Genomic DNA, 23,090 nt, shown 5'->3' with positions numbered 1-23,090 from the left:
AACAAGGTAAAACATAAAATGGCTATCATCTAACCAAAAGTTATAAGACATGAAAAAGCTAAAAAATAAAGTCCATAGTGAAGAGAAAAATCGAATCAATGGAAAAAGATATATAAATGACATGGCTCACAGAATTAGTAGACAACAACATTAATAGTTATTGTAACTATATTTCTTTTTTTTAAGATTTTATTTATTTATTTGACAGACAGAGATCACAAGTAGGCTGAGAGGCAGGCAGAGAGAGAGGTGGAAGCAGGCTCCCTGCTGAGCAGAGAGCCCGATGCGGGGCTTGATCCCAAGACCCTAGGATCATGACCTGAGCTGAAGGCAGAGGCTTTAACCCACTGAGCCACCCAGGTGCCCCTATTGTAACTATATTTCATTTGTTCTAGTATATAGAAGAAAAGTTACAAATGTTAGAGATAAGGCAGGCCTTATAAAGACCAAATCTGTACTTCTCAAGATTAAAACTACAAGGTGTGAGGTGAAAAGTACACTGATAGGTGTTAAAAGCAGTTTAAATCAGATGGAAGAAAAGATTAATAAACTTGAAGACACAGTGACAGAATCTAACCAAAAGTAAACACAGAGCGAAAGAAGAAAAAGAAACAGTATCAATGACCTTCAGCTATCTAATTTACATGTCATTGGAGTATTCAAAGAAGAAGTGACACAGGCCATAGAAAAAAAATTTTTTGAAGAACAGCTAAATGTTAGCTGAAAGAATTCATCACATGCAGACCTGAACTATAGAAACTTAATAATAGCCCTTCAATCAGAAAGAAGAGAGCAAATGGAAACCAGCATTTATACAAAGGAAAGATTTCTAGAAAAGGTAAATGCATGGATAAACACAGAAAGACTTCTTTTTAATTTTAAAATCTCCTTAAAAGATCATGGATTATTTAAGACAGGGAGGAGGAAGCAAGATGGTGCAGGAGTAGCAGACTGAAATATCATTAGGTCCCAGGAGTTCAGCTAGATAGTTATCATATTATTCTGAACACCTACAAATTCAACAGGAGATAGAAGAGAAGAAGAGCAACAATTCTAGGAACAGAAAATCGAACACGTTCTGGAAGGTAGGACGTGCAGAGAAGTGAATCTGAAGAATGGGAAGATAGACTGCACAGGGAGGACCAGCTCCCGGCAAAAAGTGGAGCACAAAATCGGAACTTTTAGAAGTCTGCTCCACTGAGGGACATCACTCCAGAGGCTAAGCGGGGGTGGAACCCTCATGGGGAAAGTGTGGTTTCAGGACCCACAGGGTCACAGAAAGGCTGGGGGTGTATGAGTGTGGCAGAGCTTCCAGGAATCAGGGCAGGGAAGAGACAGAGCTGAAGAGAGGGACTCTCAGCTTGGGGTTACCTTAAACTGTAACCTGAGGCACAGTTGGGCTATTGCTCTTCCAGAAGGGACCCCACAATTGGCAGATCCAGAGAGACCCCCTCCTTCCTCCTCCGTGAGGAGTAGTGTGGGAGCACGGCAGGAATCTGCTGGGTTTGGAGATTCCAAATGGGGCAGTGCACCAGACACAGAAACACTTGGTCACAGGCTGGGTGAGCACAGAGTGCGGCCAGAGACCAGGGAGACAGAAGGGATTCACTGCTTTTCTGAGGACGCACTGAGGAGTGGGGACCTGAGCTCTTGGCTCCTCTGGGCCAGAGACTGGGAGGCAGCCATTTTCATTACCGTCCTCCAAAGCTCTACATAAAAGCTTTCAGGGAACAAAATCTACCCAGAGCAAACCCAAGCAGATTACTTAGCCTGGCCGCTGGCAAGGGTGGTGCAATTCCACCTTAGGCAAAGACATTTGAGAATCACTGCAATAGGACCCTCCCCCAGAAGATCAGCCAGAACATCCAGTCAAGACCAAGTTCATCAATTAATGAGAACGGCAGAACTCCAGAGCTGGGGGAAAGCAACGCACAGAATGCATGGCTCTTTCACCATGATCCTTTAGTCTTGCAAAGATAAATTTTATTAATTTGAGTTTTTTCTTATTCTATTTTTTAACTTCCTCTTTTGTCTTTTAACATTTTCTAAATGTTTTATCATAACAATACTTTTTTGCAAATCTTTTTAAATTTTCATTGTTATAGTCATATTTTCATTAGTCATGACTATATTTTCATGACTATATTTAATCAATGACTATATTTTCATATAGTCATTGTATTTCACCTTATTTTTTGTATAGATATAGGGTTATTTTTTTTTTCTTTAAAACTTTGGGATACAATTTCTTCTAATAAATCAAAATATATCCTAAATCTAGCACATGGCTTTATTCTAGTCTCCAGCCTGATCACATTATCTCATCTCTTTTCTTTTTCCAACCAACTTATCTTATCAATTCCTTTTTTAGAATATTTTTTAAATTTTCATCTTTACAAACAAATTCCACCCCTTCATAGTGTTTACTCTCATTTTTGTATATATATATGTCTTTCTTTCTTTAAAATTTTGGGAGGTAGTTTCTTCTGAGAGACCAGAATACACCCAAAATCATGTGGGTGGCTCTGTTCTATTCACCAGTCTAATGTGTGTGTGTGTGTGTGTGTATATGTATATGTATATATATGAAGAATATATATATATTCTTATTTTTATTTTCATTTTTCCCCTTTCTTCTCTCCCTGGTTTTGGATCTCTTCTCATTTGGTTAGTGTATTTTTTTCTGGGGTCTTTGCCCTCCTTTTAGTATCTTATATATTCTTTTATATAAAATAAATATTTTATATTTAAATAAGTATAAATAAAAATATAAATATATAGATAAAATAAATAAATATTTTATATAAAAGAATATATAAAATACTAATTTATATAGAATATATAAAACATAGGGGCACCTGGGTGGCTCAGTGGGTTAAAGCCTCTGCCTTCAGCTCAGGTCATGATCCCAGGATCCTGGGATCAAGCCCCGCATTGGGCTCTCTGCTCAGCAGGGAGCCTGTTTCCCCACCCCACCCCCAGCTCTGCCTGCCTCTCTGCCTACCTGTGATCTCTGTTGGTCAAACAAATAAGTAAAATCTTAAAAAAAAAAAGACATTTATACAATATATTTTATATATTCTCTTGTTCATATATTCTTATCAGGATAAAATGACAAGGTGGAAAAACTCACCACCAAAAAGAAAAAAAAAAAAAAAGAACAGGAGGCAGTACTAATGGCTAGGGACCCCATCAATACGGACATTGGTAACATGTCAGAACTAGAGTTCAGAATGACGATTATCAAAGTGCTAGCTGGGCTCAAAAAGAGCATGGAAAATACTAGAGAATCCCTTCCTGGAGAAATAAAATCCCTTTCTGAAGAAATAAAGGAATTAAAATCCAACCAAGTTCAAATCCAAAAAGCCACGAGTGAGGTGACATAAAAAATGAAGGCTCTTAAAGAAGCTGAGCAAAAGAGAGACAAATAACCACTGAACCATGAGGGGAGAATTCAAGAGATAAGTGATACCCTAAGACGAAACAATATTAGAATAATTGGGATCCCAGAAGAAGAAGAAAGAGAGAGAGGGGCAGAAGGTATAGTGGAGCAAATTATAGTAGAGAATTTCCCTAATACGGCAAAGGGAACAAGCATCAAAATCCAGGAGGCACAGAGAACCCCATTCAAAATCAATAAAAATAGGTCCACACCCATCATCTAATAGTAAAACTTACAAGTATTAGTGGCAAAGAGAAAATCCTGTAAGTAGCTCAGGACATCTGTAACATACATAACATATCTGTAACATACATAACATACATAACATATCTGTAACATACAATGGTAGAAATATTAGATTGGCAACAGACTTATCCACAGAGACCTGGCAAACCAGAAAGAACTGGCATGATATATTCAGAGCACTAAATGAGAAAAACATGCAGCCAAGAATTCTGTATCCAGCTAGGCTGTCATTGAAAATAAAAGGAGATAAAAAGTTTCCAAGACAAGCAAAAATTTTAAAAATTTGCAAACACAAACCAGCCCTACAGAAAATACTGAAAGGGATTCTTTAAGCAAAGAGAGAGCCTAAAAGTAGTAGAACAGAATGGAACAGACAATAGACAGTAACAGTCACCTTGCAATAAAATGGCACTAAATTCATATCTTTCAATAGTTACCTTGAATGTAAATGGGCTAAATGCCCCAATCAAAAGACACAGGGTATACAAATGGATATAAAAACAAACCCATCAATATGCTGTCTACAAGAAACTCATTTTAGACCCAAAGATACCTCCAGAATTAATGTGTGTGTGTGTGTGGGGGGGGAACAATTTACCATGCTAATGGACATCAAAAGAAAGATGGGGTGGTCTAATCCTTATATTAGACAAATAAGATTTTTAAGCCAAAGACTGTAATAAGAGATGAGGAAGGACACCATATCATACTCAATGTGTCTGTTCAACAAGAAGATCTAACAATTTTTTTTTAGATTATTTATTTATTTATTTGGCAGACAGAGATCGCAAGTAGGCAGAGAGGCAGGCAGAGAGAGAGAAGGAAGCAGGCTACCTGCTGAGCAGAGAGCCCGATGCGGGGCTCAATCCCATGGACCCTGGGATCATGACCTGAGCTGAAGGCAGAGGCTTAACCCTCTGAGCCACCCAGGCGCCCCAAAGATCTAACAATTTTAAATATCTAATGCCCTGAACATGGGAGCAGCTAACTATATAAACCAATAATAACAAAACCAAAGAAACACATCAAAAATAATACAATAATAGTAGGGGACTTTAACATCCCCCTCACTGAAATGGACAGATCATCCAAGTAAAAGATAAAAAAGGAAATAAAGGCTTTAAATGACACACTGAACCAGATGGATATCACAGATATATTCAGAACATTCCACCCTAAAGCAACAGAATACACATTCTTCTCTAGTGCACATGGAACATTCTCCAGAATGGATCACATCCTGGGTCACAAATCAGGTTTTAACCAGTACCAAAAGATTGGGATCACTCCCTGCATATTTAAAGACCACATGCTCTAAAGCTAGAACTGAATCACAAGAAGAAAGTTGGAATGAACTCAAATACATGGAGGCTAAAAAGCATCCTACTAAAGAATGAATTGGGTCAACCAGAAAATTAAAGAAGAATTCAAAAATTCATGGAAACAAATGAAAATGGAAACACAACTGTTCAAAATCTTGGGACACAGCAAAGGTGGTTCTGAGAGGAAAGTATACAGCAATACAAGTCTTTCTCAAGAAACAAGAAAGGTCTCAAGTACATAACCAAACCCTACACCTAAAGGATCTGGAGAAAGAACAGCAAAGCAAGCCTAAATCCAGCAGGAGAAGAGAAATAATAAAGATCAGAGCAGAAATCAATGAAATAGAAAACAAAAGAACAACAGAACAAATCAATGGAACTAGGAGCTGGTTCTTTGAAAGAATTAATAAGACTGATTAACCCCCTGACCAACCTTATCAAAAAGTAAAGAGAAAGGACTCAAATAAATAAAATCATGAATGAAAGAGGAGAGATCACAACCAACACTGAGAAAATACAAACAATTATAAGAACATATATTATGAGCAACTATACACCAGTAAATTTGACAATCTGGGAGAAATGGATCCATTCCTAGAGACATAAAAACTACCAAAACTGAACCAGGAAGAAATAGAAAATCTGAGCAGACCCATAACCAGTAAAGAGATTGAAGCAGTCATCAGAAATCTCCCAACAATCAAGAGCCCAGGGCCAGACAGCTTAGGGGAATTCTACCAAACATTTTAAAGAATTCATACCTATTCTCCTGAAACTGTTTCAAAAAATAGAAATGGAAGGAAAACTTCCAAACTCATTTTAAGGGGCCACCATGACCTTGATCCCAAAACCAGACAAAGACCCCATCAAAAAGGAGAATCACAGACCAATATCCTTGATGAACATGGATGTGAAAATTCTCACCAAAATACTAGACAATAGGATCCAACAGTACATTAAAAGGATTATTCACCATGACCAAGTGGGATTTATTACTGGACTGCAAGTTTCGTTCAACATCCACAAATCAATCAATGTGATACAACACATTAATGAAAGAACAAGAACCATATGATACTCTCAATAGATGCTGAAAAAGCATTTGATAAAGTACAGCATCCTTTCTTGATCAAAACACTTCATAGCGTAAGGATAGAGGGTACATACCTCAATATCATCAAAGCCATCTATGAAAAACCCACAGTGAATATCATTCTTAATGGGGAAAAACCGAGAGCTTTTCCCCTAAGGTTAGGAACATGGCAGGGCTATCTACTATCACCACTGCTATTCAACATAGTACTAGAAGTCCTAGCCTCAGCAATCAGACAACAAAAAGAAATGAAAGGCATCTGAATCAGCGAAGTAGTAGTCAAACTCTCTCTTTGCATATGAAACTTTATGTGGAAAACCCAGAAGACTCCACTCCAAACTGCTAGAACTCACACAGAAATTCAGTAAATTATCAGAATATAAAACGAGGGGAGGAATCAAGATGGCGGAGAAGTAGCAGGCTGCGACTACTTCAGGTAGCGGAGATCAGCTAGATAACTTATCTAAAGATTGCAAACACCTACAAATTCAACGGAAGATCGAAGAAGAAGAAGAACAGCAATTCTAGAAACAGAAAATCAACCACTTTCTGAAAGGAACTCTACGGAAAGCGCTCAGGGAACAAACGCTCCCGAAAGCAAACCCGAGCGGATTACTCAGCCCAGTCCCAGGTAAGGGCGGTGCAATTCCGCCTGGGGCAAAGACACTTGAGAATCACTACAACAGACCCCTCCCCCAGAAAAGCAAAAGAAACCCAGCCAGGACCAAGTTCACTTACCGAGGACTGCAGTTTCAATACCAAGGAGAGCAGCGGAATTCCACAGGAGGAGAAAGCAAAGCACGGAACTCATGGCTTTCTCCCCATGATTCTTTAGCCTTGCAGTTAATTTAATTTCTTTTTCTGTTTCAATTTTTTTCTCTTCATCTGCCAAATTTTTTTTAACTTTTACTCTTTTCTTTTTTGACGTTTTTTAACTAGTTTATCTAATATATATATATTTTTTTCTTTTTTATATTTTTTCTTTATACTTTTTCTTTTTTTTAATTGTTTTTGTTTTTTGTTTTTTCTTTCTGAACCTCTTTCTGAACCTTTCTTCCCCCTCGCGATTTGGGATCTCTTCTGATTTGGCTAAAGCATATTTTCCTGGGGTTGTTGCCACCCTTCTAGTATTTTACTTGCTCCTTCATATACTCTTATCTGGACAAAATGACAAGGTGGAAAAATTCACCACAAAAAAAAGAACAAGAGGCAGTACCAAAGGCTAGGGACCTAATCAATACAGACATCGGTAATATGTCAGATCCAGAGTTCAGAATGACGATTCTCAAGGTTCTAGCCGGGCTCGAAAAAGGCATGGAAGATATTAGAGAAACCCTCTCGGGAGATATAAAAGCCCTTTCTGGAGAAATAAAAGAACTAAAATCTAACCAAGTTGAAATCAAAAAAGCTATTAATGAGGTGCAATCATAAATGGAGGCTCTCACTGCTAGGATAAATGAGGCAGAAGAAAAATTAGCAATATAGAAGACCAAATGACAGAGAATAAAGAAGCTGAGCAAAAGAGGGACAAACAGCTACTGGACCACGAGGGGAGAATTCGAGAGATAAGTGACACCATAAGACGAAACAACATTAGAATAATTGGGATTCCAGAAGAAGAGGAAACAGAGAGGGGAGCAGAAGGTATATTGGAGAGAATTATTGGAGAGAATTTCCCCAATATGGCAAAGGGAACAAGCATCAAAATCCAGGAGGTTCAGTGAACCCCCCTCAAAATCAATAAGAATAGGTCCACAACCCGTCACCTAATAGTAAAATTTACAAGTCTTAGGGACAAAGAGAAGATCCTGAAAGCAGCCCGGGAAAAGAAGTCTGTAACGTACAATGGTAAAAATATTAGATTGGCAGCAGACTTATCCACAGAGACCTGGCAGGCCAGAAAGAGCTGGCATGATATATTCAGAGCACTAAACGAGAAAAACATGCAGCCAAGAATACTATATCCAGCTAGGCTATCATTGAAAATAGAAGGAGAGATTAAAAGCTTCCAGGACAAACAAAAACTGAAAGAATTTGCAAACACCAAACCAGCTCTACAGGAAATATTGAAAGGTGTCCTCTAAGCAAAGAGAGACCCTAAAAGTAGTAGATCAGAAAGAAACAGAGACAATATACAATAACAGTCACCTTACAGGCAATACAATGGCACTAAATTCATATCTCTCAATACTTACCCTGAATGTTAATGGGCTAAATGCCCCAATCAAAAGACACAGGGTATCAGAATGGATCAAAAAACAAAAACCATCTATATGTTGCCTACAAGAAACTCATCTTAAACCCGAAGACACCTCCAGGTTTAAAGTGAGGGGGTGGAAAAGAATTTACCATGCTAATGGACATCAGAAGAAAGCAGGAGTGGCAATCCTTATATCAGATCAATTAGATTTTAAGCCAAAGATTATAATAAGAGATGAGGAAGGATACTATATCATACTCAAAGGAACTGTCCAACAAGAAGATCTAACAATTTTAAATATCTATGCCCCTAACGTGGGAGCAGCCAACTATATAAACCAATTAATAACAAAATCAAAGAAACACATCGACAAGAATACAATAATAGTAGGGGATTTTAACACTCCCCTCACTGAAATGGACAGATCATCCAAGCAAAAGATCAACAAGGAAATCAAGGCCTTAAATGACACACTGGACCAGATGGACATCACAGATATATTCAGAACATTTCATCCCAAAGCAACAGAATACACATTCTTCTCTAGTGCACATGGAACTTTCTCCAGAATAGATCACATCCTGGGTCCTAAATCAGGTCTCAACCGGTATCAAAAGATTGGGATCATTCCCTGCATATTTTCAGACCACAATGCACTGAAGCTAGAACTCAATCACAAGAGGAAATTTGGAAAGAACCCAAATACATGGAGACTAAACAGCATCCTTCTAAAGAATGAATGGGTCAACCAGGAAATTAAAGAAGAATTGAAAAAATTCATGGAAACAAATGATAATGAAAACACAACAGTTCAAAATCTGTGGGACACAACAAAGGCAGTCCTGAGAGGAAAATATATAGCTTTACAAGCCTTTCTCAAGAAGCAAGAAAGGTCTCAGGTACACAACCTAACCCTACACCTAAAGGAGCTGGAGAAAGAACAAGAAAGAAACCCTAAACCCAGCAGGAGAAGAGAAATCGTAAAGATCAGAGCAGAAATCAATGAAATAGAAACAAAAAAAAACAATAGAAAAAATCAACGAAAATAGGAGCTGGTTCTTTGAAAGAATTAATAAGATTGACAAACCCGTGGCCAGACTTATCAAAAAGAAAAGAGAAAGGACCCAAATAAATAAAATCATGAATGAAAGAGGAGAGATCACAACGAACACCAAAGAAATACAGACAATTATAAGAACATACTATGAGCAACTCTACGCCAACAAATTTGATAATCTGGAAGAAATGGATGCATTCCTAGAGACATATAAACTACCACAACTGAACCAGGAAGAAATAGAAAGCCTGAACAGACCCATAACCAGTAAGGAGATTGAAACAGTTATCAAAAATCTCCAAACAAAAGCCCAGGGCCAGACGGCTTCCCGGGGGAATTCTACCAAACATTTAAAGAAGAACTAATTCCTATTCTCCTGAAACTGTTCCAAAAAATAGAAATGGAAGGAAAACTTCCAAACTCATTTTCTGAGGCCAGCATCACCTTGATCCCAAAACCAGACAAGGATCCCATCAAAAAAGAGAACTACACACCAATATCCTTGATGAACACAGATGCAAAAATTCTCGCCAAAATACTAGCCAATAGGATTCAACAGTACATTAAAAGGATTATTCACCACGACCAAGTGGGATTTATTCCAGGGCTGCAAGGTTGGTTCAACATCTGCAAATCAATCAATGTGATACAACACATTAATAAAAGAAAGAACAAGAACCATATGATACTCTCCATAGATGCTGAAAAAGCATTTGACAAAGTACAGCATCCCTTCCTGATCAAAACTCTTCAAAGTGTAGGGATAGAGGGCACATGCCTCAATATTATCAAAGCCATCTATGAAAAACCCACCGCAAATATCATTCTCAATGGAGAAAAACTGAAAGCTTTTCCGCTAAGGTCAGGAACACGGCAGGGATGTCCGTTATCACCACTGCTATTCAACATAGTACTAGAAGTCCTAGCCTCAGCAATCAGACAACAAAAGGAAATTAAAGGCATCCAAATCGGCAAAGAAGAAGTCAAACTATCACTCTTTGCAGATGATATGATACTATATGTGGAAAACCCAAAAGACTCCACTCCAAAACTGCTAGAACTTGTACAGGAATTCAGTCAAGTGTCAGGATATAAAATCAATGCACAGAAATCAGTTGCATTTCTCTACACCAACAACAAGACAGAAGAAAGAGAAATTAAGGAGTCCATCCCATTTACAATTGCACCCAAAACTATAAGATACCTAGGAATAAACCTAACCAAAGAGACTAAGAATCTATACACAGAAAACTATAAAGTACTCATGAAAGAAATTGAGGAAGACACAAAGAAATGGAAAAATGTTCCATGCTCCTGGATTGGAAGAATAAATATTGTGAAAATGTCTATGCTACCTAAAGCAATCTACACATTTAATGCAATTCCTATCAAAGTACCATCCATTTTTTTCAAAGAAATGGAACAAAGAATCCTAAAATTTATATGGAACCAGAAAAGACCTCGAATAGCCAAAGGAATATTGAAAAAGAAAGCCAAAGTCGGTGGCATCACAATTCCAGACTTCAAGCTCTACTACAAAGCTGTCATCATCAAGACACCCTGGTACTGGCACAAAAACAGACACATAGATCAATGGAACAGAATAGAGAGCCCAGAAATAGACCCTCAACTCTATGGTCAACTCATCTTCGACAAAGCAGGAGAGAATGTCCAATGGAAAAAAGACAGCCTCTTCAATAAATGGTGTTGGGAAAATTGGACAGCCACATGCAGAAAAATGAAATTGGATCATTTCCTTACACCACACACGAAAATAGACTCAAAATGGATGAAGGACCTCAATTGAGAAAGGAATCCATCAAAATCCTTGAGGAGAACACAGGCAGCAACCTCTTCGACCTCAGCCGCAGCAACATCTTCCTAGGAACATCACCAAAGGCAAGGGAAGCAAGGGCAAAAATGAACTATTGGGATTTTATCAAGATCAAAAGCTTTTGCACAGCAAAGGAAACAGTTAACAAAACCAAAAGACAACTGACAGAATGGGAGAAGATATTTGCAAATGACATATCAGATAAAGGGCTAGTGTCCAAAATCTATAAAGAATTTAGCAAACTCAACACCCAAAGAACAAAGAATCCAATCAAGAAATAGACAGAGGACATGAACAGACATTTCTGCAAAGAAGACATCCAGATGGCCAACAGACACATGAAAAAGTGCTCCATATCACTCGGCATCAGGGAAATACAAATCAAAACCACAATGAGATATCACCTCACACCAGTCAGAATGGCTAAAATTAACAAGTCAGGAAATGACAGATGCTGGCGAGGATGCGGAGAAAGGGGAACCCTCCTACACTGTTGGTGGGAATGCAACCTGGTGCAACCACTCTGGAAAACAGCATGGAGGTTCCTCATAATGTTGAAAATAGAACTACCCTATGACCCAGCATTGCACTGCTGGGTATTTACCCTAAAGATACGAATGTAGTGGTCCGAAGGGGCACATGCACCCGAATGTTTATAGCAGCAATGTCTACAATACCCAAACTATGGAAAGAACCTAGATGTCCATCAACAGACGAATGGATAAAGAAGATGTGGTATATATACACAATGGAATACTATGCAGCCATCAAAAGAAATGAAATCTTGCCATTTGCGACGACGTGGATGGAACTAGAGGGTATCATGCTTAGCGAAATAAGTCAATAGGAGAAAGACAACTATCATATGATCTCCCTGATATGAGGGAGAGGAGATGCAACATGGGGGGTCGAGGGGGTAGGAGAAGAGTAAATGAAACAAGATGGGATTGGGAGGGAGACAAACCATAAGTGACTCTTAATCTCACAAAACAAACTGAGGGTTGATGGGGGGAGGGAGGTTGGGAGGGGGGGGTGGGGTTATGGACACTAGGGAGGGTATGTGCTATGGTGAGTGCTTGAAGTGTGTAAACCTGGCGATTCGCAGACCTGTACCCCTGGGGATAAAAATATATGTCTATAAAAAATAAAATTTAAAAAAAAAGGAATATAAAACCAATGCACAGAAATCAGTTGCATTTCTATACACAAACTGCAAGACAGTAGAAAGCAAAATTAAGGAGTCAATCCCCTTTACAACTGCACCCAAAACCATAAGATACCTAGGAATAAAACTAACCAAAGAGGCAAGGAATCTATACACAGAAAACTATAAAGTACTTATTAAGGAAATTGATGAAGACACAAAGAAGTGGAAAAGCGTTGCATGCTCATGTATTGGAAGAATAAATATCGTGAAAACGTCTATGCTACCTAAAGAAATTTACATATTTAATGCCATCCCTATCAAAATACCATCAATTTTTTTTCAAAGCAGTTAAACAAATAATCCCAAAATTTATATGGAACCAGAAAAGACCCTGAATACCCAAAGGAATGTTGAAAAAGAAAGCCAAAGTGGTGGCATCACAATTTCAGACTTCAAGCTCTATTACAAAGCTGTCATCATCAAGACAGTATGGTACTGGCACAAAATTGACACACAGATCAATGGAACAGAATAGAGAGCCCAGAAATAGACCTTCAACTCTATAGTCAACTAATCTTCGACAAAGCAGGGAAGAAGTACCAGTGGAAAAAAGACCACACCGAGGTGTGCTGCCAACAAAAGGTGCTGGGAAAATTGGAGATGCACATGTAGAAGAATGAAATTGGACTATTTCTTTATACCACACACAAAAATAGAGTCACAATGGATGAAAGACCTCAGTGTGAGATAGGAATCCATCTAAATCATTGAGGACAACACAGGCAGCAACCTCTTCAACCTCAGCCGCAGCAACTTCTTCCTATAAACGTTACCAAAGGCAAGGGAAGGAAGGGCAAAAATGAACTACTGGGACTTCATCAAGATCAAACGCTTTTGCACAGCAAATGAAACAGTCAACGAAACCAAAAGACAACTGACAGAATGGGAGAAGATATTCACAAATGACATATCAGATAAAGGGCTAGTATCCAAAAATCTATAAAGAACTTGTCAAACTCAATACCCAAAGAACAAATAATCCAATCAAGAAATGCACAGAAGACATGAATAGACATTTCTACAAAGAAGATATCCGGATGACCAACAGACACATGAAAAAGTATTCCACATCACTCGGCATCAGGGAAATACAAATCAAAACCACAATGAGATACCACCTCACACCAATCAGAATGGCTAAAATTAACAAGCCAGGAAATGACAGATGTTGGAGAGGATGCAGAGAAAGGGGAACGAACCCTCCTGCACTGTTGGTGGGAATGCAAGCTGGTGCAGCCACTCTGGAAAACAGCATGGAGGTTCCTCAAAAAGTTGAAAATAGAGCTACCCTACAACCCAGTAATCGCACTACTGGGTATTTACCCTAAAGATACAAATGTAGTGATCCAAAAGGACACATGCATCCATATGTTTACAGCAGCAATGTCCACAATAACCAAACTATGGAAAGAACTTGGATGTCCATCAACAGATGAATGGATAAAGAAGATGTGACACACACACACACAGAACACACACACACACACACAATGGAATACTATGCAGCCATCAAAAGAAATGAAACCTTCCCATTTGCAACGACTTGGATGGAACTAGAGGGTGTTATGCTGAGCAAAATAAGTAAATCAGAGAAAGACAATTATCATATGATCTCTCTGATATGAGGAATTTGAGAGGTAGGACGGGGGGTTGGGGGATAGGGAAGAATAAAATGAAACAAGATGGGATCTGGAGGGAGACAAACAGGAGATAAGAGACTCTTAATCTCACAAAACAAACTGAGGGTTGCTGGGGGGTGGGGGCCTACAGAGAGGGTGGTTGGGTTATGGACAATGGGGAGGGTATGTGCTATGGTGAGTGCTGTGAAATGTGTAAGCCTGATGATTCATAGACCTGCACCCCTGGGACAAATAATACACTATATGTTAATAAAAATAATTTTTAAAAAAGATCGTGGATTATTTAATAGACAAAAATAAGAGCAGGGTGTTGAGTTTATAACATATGTAGAACTAGAATGTATGAAAATAGTATCAAAAGGATGGGGGGAGAGGAAATGGAAGTAGAATACTGTAAGGCTCTTGTACTAGATGAGATAAGAAAGAATATTACTTGAAAATACTTAAAAATACATACTATAAACCCAAAAAGCAATAACTACAAAAAAAAAGTTACAGCTAATAAACTAAACCAAACAAACTAAGGAGCTACCATGGAATTATAAATATTACTGAATTAATCTAGAGGAAATGAGTAAAAGAAGAAAAGGGGAACAAGCAACAGATGGAACACACAAATAGCAACACAGCAGACTTAAACCCAATTGTATCAATTTTCATTAAATGTGAATGGTCCAAACACTGTAATTGTCAAATTGGATAAAAAAGTAAGACCTAATTACATGTTGTGTACAAGAATTCCCCTATGAATATAAGGACAGAAATAGGTTAAATGTAAAAGGATCACAAATTTCTATCATGAAAACACAAATCAAATAAAATTATATCAAAATTTAAAACCACTAGACATATGAATAAGCAGGAAAATGTAACTAATCTAGAGACAAAGCAATCAATAGCAACAGATGCTGGAAACTGTATGAAAAGACCTTAAAACAGCTGCTAACATTATGCTCAATGATATTAAGGAAAAGATGGAACTAATATGTGAACCACTGGGAAAATCAGCACAGAAATAAAAACTAAAATAAAAAACAAACAGAAAATCTAGATAACATATTGGAATGGTAAAGTATCTGAAATAAATAATTTACTAGGAGTGTGGCTTCCACCGTATAATTTACAAAATCAAAATTGAGGTCATTAAAAAACAGTAAACTCAGGTCCAAAAGGTTGCAAGACCTCAGAAGGGACCAAGAGTTGCTTGAGTTTTTGCTGTAGCAGTAGCAGGAAGAGGCAACTGCTGTCAAAAGAGAAAGAAGAAAATAGTTGACTTTATATTTTTTAAACTCAAGTGTGGGTTCGCATGGCAAATGGAAGCCTCAGACGCAAGGAGAGTCTGTACCTACCCTTGACCTTTCCTATGGGCCTTGATTAGTAATTTTGAGAAAGAATGGGGTTAGAGAAGGAGAGAAGAAACAGTCTGAGGTGCAGATGAGAAGGGGTTGCTGAAGTCTCAGCGTGGGAACTAAAACTCCATGATAGCTCCAACTGATTTTGAGAAAAATGCCAAGATAATTCAATAGTGAAAAGAAAAGTGTTCTCAGCAAACATGGCGGGATCAGCTGGATAATATCTAAGAAAAACTAACATTTCAACCCCTACCTCACACTATACACAAGAATACCACTCAAGAAGAATTATATATATACGTTAGTCCTAGAAATAAAGATAGGAGAATATCTTCATAAATTTGTGGTTGCCAAATATTTCTTACAGAGAACAAAATAAAAGCACCATTACTGTCAAGAATCATGTATAAGGAAAAAAAAGAATCATGTATAGGAACTGTTAAGAAAATAAAAAGGCATGTCATGATCTGGTAGAAACATCTGCAATATACAGATCTGACAAAGAATTTGTATTTAGAATATATAAAGAGTTCCTATAAACTAATAATACAAAGATAAATAACCTCATTACAAAGTAGACAGCAGACTTCAACAGACACATCAGACATACACAAAAAGGTATAAGGACACAATCTAACACATGAATAGCACATAAGTTGGAAATAAGTATTCAAAACCATTACTTACCAGAGAATTGCAAGTTAAAAGGACAATGGAATGCCATTTACTATTTCAAACCAACTAAAAGAGCTATAATTAAAAAGTCAACACCAGGGGGGGCGCCTGGGTGGCTCAGTGGGTTAAGCCGCTGCCTTCGGCTCAGGTCATGATCCCAGGTCCTGGGTTCGAGCCCCACCTCGGGCTTTCTGCTCAGCAGGGAGCCTGCTTCCTCCTCTCTCTCTGCCTGCCTCTCTGCTTACTTGTGATTTCTCTCTCTGTCAAATAAATAAATAAATAAATCTTTAAAAAAAAAAAAAGTCAACACCAAATGTTGCTGAGAATGTGGAGCAACTGGAATTCTCATGCATGCACTGTTGCTGCCAGAAGTACAAAACAGTCAATCACTTCAGGAGAAAAGTTTGTAGGTTCCTTACAAATTTAAATATGCGTACACCTACACCTAACAATTTCATTGTTATGTATGTAACCAAAATAAATGAAAACATATGCCCACAAAAATACTTGCATAAGAATGTTTACAGCAGCTTTAATCACAATAACCAAAAATTAGAAAAAATCTCAATGTCCCTAAGCAAGAGAATAAATGTATTTTAATTTTTCCATATAATGGAATACTACTAATTACTAAAAATATAAACTACTGAAACACACAAAATGGATAAATATTAAAATACTGTCTTATGTAGAAGAAGCCAGAAAGAAGAGTGTCCCTAGTGTGCAATTCCATTTATGTGATACTCAAGAACAGGCAAGACTAAGCTTTCGTGATGGAATCAGGTTGCTGGTTGCTATGTGGGCATGGGAACTGACTAGACTTGGCTTGAGAGAATTTTGTGAGTGATAAAAATGTTCTATACATTGACTGTGATGTGTATGTTTATCAAAATACAGTAAAATTCATGCTTAGATTTGTATATCTCACATTATGTAAATTCTGCTTCACCAAACAGAATAAAACCATGCTAGAAAATTTTTACAAAGCAAATATTTCTTTAAAGTTAACATTTATTTGGAACAAATTTTCATCCTACTATTTGTGTATCAGTGAATCATCTCAAATTCATCATATATTTTGAATGAAATAATGAAGTCAGTCTTTGAAAAAGAAAAAAAAAAGCCCTCTAGTACTGAAACTGTACTGTGCTGCTACTCCCCTCCGTCCGAGGGCAGCTACTCCATCAGCTCATGCAGAAGCACCGTGTCTATTTCCAGAACTCTTCTGCTCCTAATTCAAGCTCTTGCTTGCCGCTGCACAGATATTGGCAATATAGGCTAATGGGCCATGTGACTTACCTTATCATTCATCAAATGCCTACTCCTCCTCTACAAGAGAGTAGCTTTGCTTTGTCTCGCTTTAAGTCTTGCACAATCCTAGATGAGGAATAAATATTTTCTGGACTGCCTGGAAAAACTCTCACTACTGCAATGCCTGATCATCTGTGGCTATTCCTGCCTCACGTAATAAATGTCCTCAGCTACACACTGAAGTTAAAAGCTGTTATGTAGAAAAAAAAAAAAAAAGAAAGAAAGAAAAAAGAAAGGATGAATCCCCAAGTTTTGTAGCAACATGGACGGGACTGGAAGAGATTATGCTGAGTGAAATAAGTCAAGCAGAGAGTCAATTATCATATGGTTTCACTTATTTGTGGAGCATAACAAATAGCATGGAGGACAAGGGGAGATGGAGAGGAGAAGGGAGTTGAGGGAAATTGGAAGGGGAGGTAAACCGTGAGAGACTATGGACTCTGAAAAACGATCTGAGAATTTTGAAGGGGTGGGGGGTGGGAGGTTGGGGGCACCAGGTGGTGGGTATTGTAGAGGGCACAGATTGCATGGAGCACTGGGTGTGGTGCAAAAATAATGAATACTGTTATGCTGAAAAAATAAAAAAATTAAAAAAAAAGCTGTTATGTATGATAAAGTGCAGCTTTAATTCACATTATTGATGTATAACTAGGTCTTTGCTCTTTAACTCTTTAATGCCAATATATGTGGGTTATGCTTGCACCTAATGGATATCACCTGTCTTACAGAAAACACAGCAGGTTAAACAGGAGAGTGAGAATCATTCCATTTATTTGCTTCTCTCTGACCTCATACCACAAAGAGTAAACCCCAATTTCAACTGATGAGGCAGATAGGATTGGCACCACTCACTCTATATTAAGTTTTTTAAGTTCCCCTTAAGTGCTTAATAAATAAACTATTAAGACATTTTCACCAGAAGTTGTTTTCACCCTATAATCTGCCTGGATTTAAAATCAGGCAATCACACTATGTCAAGTAGAGTTATAGCTCTTTTTTTTTTTAAGATATTATTTATTTATTTGACAGAGCTCACAAGTAGGCAGAGAGGCAGGCAGGAAGGAGATGGGGAGAAGCAGGCTCCCTGCTGAGCAGAAAGCCTGATGTGGGGCTTGATCCCAGGACCCTGAGACCATGACCTGAGCCAAAGGCAGAGGCTTAACCCACTGAGCCACCCAGGTGCCCTGAATTATAGCTCTTTTGAACACAGTATTCATCACTATGTGCCTACAAGTTCTGTGTGTCAGTACAGCATGAATTCATACAGCTCTTTCATCCCATCTCTGAGAGGTGGTCACACAATTGGTGAAGAGAAACAGGTATGAGAGCCTGGACCTGAGACATCTCTGGATGGGTATGTGGAATGATGTACATTCTAGAAAGGATACTACCACTAAGAAAGGATAAAGATGAGAACAAGACTTAATGTATAAAAAGTAGAAAGACAGTAAGAGACTTAAGAAAACCTAGTTAGGGTTTTTGAACAGAAGGTGAATGAAAGAGGAACAGCTCCAGACTCACTCTGGCAGGTCCAAGCAGAAAACTAGAAATATGCTGATGTCAGTACATAAGGCAGGAAAGGGCTCAAAAAAAAAAAAAAAAAAAAAAAAGAAGCAACATTACTAATGCATTCTCAAAAGGAGCTAAAAATACTGGGGGTTACTGACTTCTGGCAAAAGAAAGTGCCATGTAGATTAAGTGTTCTTCCTCCATTCAGGGAGGGTAGGATGAGTGGACAGTACTTTATTTTTTTTTCTGAACAACATGAGAGGAAATATCACTCACTAGAATTTACCTATATGTATGGTAATAAATCCCATTGAGTAAATGCTCACTTGAAAAAGATAGGAAGCTTTGAATTATGTCATATTTATTTTGTGACTCCAAAATAGAAACTTGTAGGGAAATTTTAGAAAATCTAATAATATTCCCATTTATTTCTTAGTTCCACAACTCAAGTTCAAAAGAAAACTTTTATGACCATGTCATCACCATCACTCACAGTTCTGAGCTCCTAATATTAGCCACCATCTACAGTGACAAGCTGTGCTCGCTCTGACATAAGAAGATGAAGCCCTTTCTCAAACCTAGGTATAACACTCTTTCAGAATGCTTGATATTCTTGATGTAGCACATGTTAGATAAAGAAGTGATTAAAAGGGGGTGAACATCTCACTATCACTAGAGAACCCATAAATTTCCATAGTCACTAAGTCTTCCAGAAGCTATCCCTACATATGGTGATCATCTTCTCTTGAACATTGTCTAAGGCATTATTTTCTTTATCAAACCCCAGTAGTTTCAATCCTCCATCTCAGTGTAACATCCTGTATGGGCAAAACCAGTATCAATACCTCTACTGATCCTCCACTAACAGGACCAGTAACACTAAGAGTAGATTCACAGGTTAACCACTGTAACTATCTTTCCCTTCCACCTTGCCCAAATACCCTCCACATTCCTAAATTCACCCACATTCCAAAAATGAAAATCTGTTTATATCACCATCCTGTTTGAAACCTTCAGAGCCTCTTAAGATCTTCAAGACAAATTGAAACTTTTATACCATGCCACAGAGGGACACTCATGATTGGCTTTTTGTCCACTTGCTCAGCCTTGCTGTTGACGGTCCTCATGGTCACCCAGGTCTCACCTTGCATGGGAAGCTTGCTGTTCTCTACACACAACACGCTGTCACATACTTTAATACTCTTCCTGAGGGATCCCTCTAGCTGGAGTTTCAAACCCAGCCCCACCTCCAAAACCCCAGCCAGGCTGATGTCTCCTTTGCTTTAACACTCTGCCCAAGCATCTCCTCTATCAGAAAGTTTTCTTCCTAATGCTCTCTCCTCAGTAAGATGCTGCCTCCCACTCCTTTCCCTCCATCTCGCTGCCCCCCGCCATGAAGGTTATGTTCATGAAGGTTTATATTTCCTGTCTGTACTTTCATAGCATTTCATGTGTCACTCTCATAATGTGCTCACACCACAGTAGCACCTTTGATTTTCTCACTCCTCTTTCCCCACTAGACCTCTTTGAAACAAGGTCTTAACTAGTTTATTTTTGTGCCAATGGTGCCTAACAGTGTAGCTAATCCATACAAGATGTTTAAAACATGCAGTTTAAATGGGGAAAAAAAAGGAAGAAAGGAAAAGAGAAAAAGAATTGCTGCATACTGAATATTTATAAACCCCCCAAATGCATATGGTGAAGCCCTAAGCCCTAACCAAGATGTGATGGTATCTGGAGATGGTACTTTGGGAAGCAAACAGAGTTAGGGATCATGAGGGTAGGGCCTTCATGATGGGATTAGTGTCCTTTGTAAGAGATAAGAAGAGATAACAGAGAGCTTGCTCACACTCTCCATGTGCGCTGTGGAGAGGCCATGTGAGCACAGAGAAAGCAGGCAGCCATCTACAAGCTGGGAAGAGAGCCCTCACCAGGAACTGGGTCAGTCTGCACCCTGATCTTGGTTCTAGCCTCCAGAGAGGTGAGAAAATAAATGTGTATTTTTTAAGTCCCCTAATCTATGGTATTTTGTTATGGAAGCTTGAGCTAAGAGAAGGAAGGAATAAACAAATAAATAAAAATAGGGATGAGTGCGTGAACTAGTAGATATGCCCCTTGCACACTATGTAACAAGTGGCTCACGGCTGCAGATGACCAGCCACACACAGAGATTCAGTCTGTGGTTCTTTTCTCTGCAGGGGTAATTGGCCCTCCTGGGGAGTCACATTATTGACCTTATAATCATTAGTACTCCCGCGGTCTAATCAGAACTAACAGCACAGACAAAAAAGAGCCATTAAGCAGATGATTGTCTGGGGTAAAGTCCACAAAGATCCCTTCCCTTCCCTTCAAAATGTTAACCTCTCCTTAGGAAACATATATGGGGATATTAAGGACTTATGTGGCGTCTATAATATTAATGAAATCCTAAATTATGAAAAGCATTCATAATAAGAAAAACTCCTCAAAATTGATTTAAACAAGTAAAAGGAAACACCACATAACATAGTGGTATCTCTGCTTCCTTGCTTCCTATCCTTCCTCCCCTCTCCACCAAAAGTCTGTTCCTTCTACCGTTATTGAAGAGATTTTTCTAAACCACCCTTCTTAAAAATTTCAGTGGTTCTTCATTGCCTTCATGATTCAATCCAAACTTCCTGGTACCCATGCTTTATACACCAGCATTTACCATGCTAGCCAAAGAGAATAATAGCAATCCCTCTCTCACCTCTTCCCCTTCATATATATGCCCTTCTTTCTACTTCTCACACCTCTCCACCCCCAACCACCTATCCTCTAGTCATTCTCCAGCTCTTAGCTAATGTATCATTTTGCCCTGGAAGCTCCATCTGATTCCGCCAAGCTGAGTACTTACAACACACACCTTCTACTTCTCTCTAGAAAACTGTAATCAGATGGAATTTATCTGCTCATTTCCCCTATAGGCAAGATGCTCCTATAGGGAGAAGTTCTGTTATTATCTATCCCAGCCATGTGACTGGTGAATAGTAGGTGCTTCTTGAATCATTTTTGTTAAATGAGCAAATTAATAGTAATGCTCTAGAACTTGAGAATAGTCTTAAGTCTAATGAGAACTCTACATTTTATTTATTTATTTATCTATCTATGTATTTATTTAAGACAGAGAGAGAGAGAGAGAGAGAGCACACGCATGCGCGAACAGGGAAGGAGGGTCAGGAGAGGGAGAAGCAGACTGCCTACTGAGCAGGGAGCCTGATGCAGGGATCCAACCAAGGACCCTGAGGTCATGACCTGAGCCAAAGGCAGATCTTTAACCACCTGCGCCACCCAGGCACCCCAACAACTCTACATTTTTATGTTACTTTATGGTTGACTGAGTGCCTTCACAACTCATTATCTCATTTAAGTCTTAATTCAGTAAACCAGGGCAGACAAGAATCAAACACTGTTAATTCCTCACTCTATAACCACGTCATTTCTGTTTCCTGCTGGGAGAGCTCTAGGTTTCTTCTGAGGTCCACTCCTCTACCAAAGAGCTAGAACCAATCCCAACTGGTGAGAGGTAACTGTGGTAGCCTTTTTTCCCAGAAACAAGGTGTGAGGCAAGGCTGAAGTGTGAACATGTCATTGGGAGGTGTGATGCCAGGGCATAAAGAGTGAAAGAAGAGGGGAACGACACAGGGAAAAATGGGAAGCAACTAAAACTTGATGCTCCAGGGTTGGTCATCATTTCACAAAGAGACACAAGATTACTGAGGCCCTCCAGATGTCTCCAGACAAACTACGTCAAAACCCATGCTTCCAACACAGGCCATCACAGGCAGAACATCTACCTATTCCCATTCTCTGTCTCCCACTGGTTAAGAGTTCGGCCTATGAGGAATAACTGCTGGCATGGTTCTTCCCTTAAGTACAGAAATGGTGGGAGAAGCCAGAGACTTGGCCAAATGGCATGGGCTTGCGTGGACTTGCCAGGGTGCTGCCGTGACAGCAAACATCCCAGGGCTTAGGAAGCAAGAGAACAGAAGGACAAACACAGAACAAGGCAGCTACAGTGGAATTCGCAGGGATTAGTTTCAGGGCTGGCATGTGGGGAGTCTGCCGATAGAGGCGGAGTGCTATGGTAAAAGTTTTTAGAGGCATTCTTAGTGCCACGAAGACAATATACTGTATACTGTATTTCACCGATTCAATAATTCAGGATGCACGTGACAATAAAC

The sequence above is a fragment of the Lutra lutra genome, chromosome 15 (genome assembly GCF_902655055.1).
Source record: "Lutra lutra chromosome 15, mLutLut1.2, whole genome shotgun sequence".
NCBI classification, from domain to species: domain Eukaryota; kingdom Metazoa; phylum Chordata; class Mammalia; order Carnivora; family Mustelidae; genus Lutra; species Lutra lutra.
The sequence above is the reverse complement of the archived record's forward strand: the minus strand, read 5'-3'. Positions refer to the sequence as shown.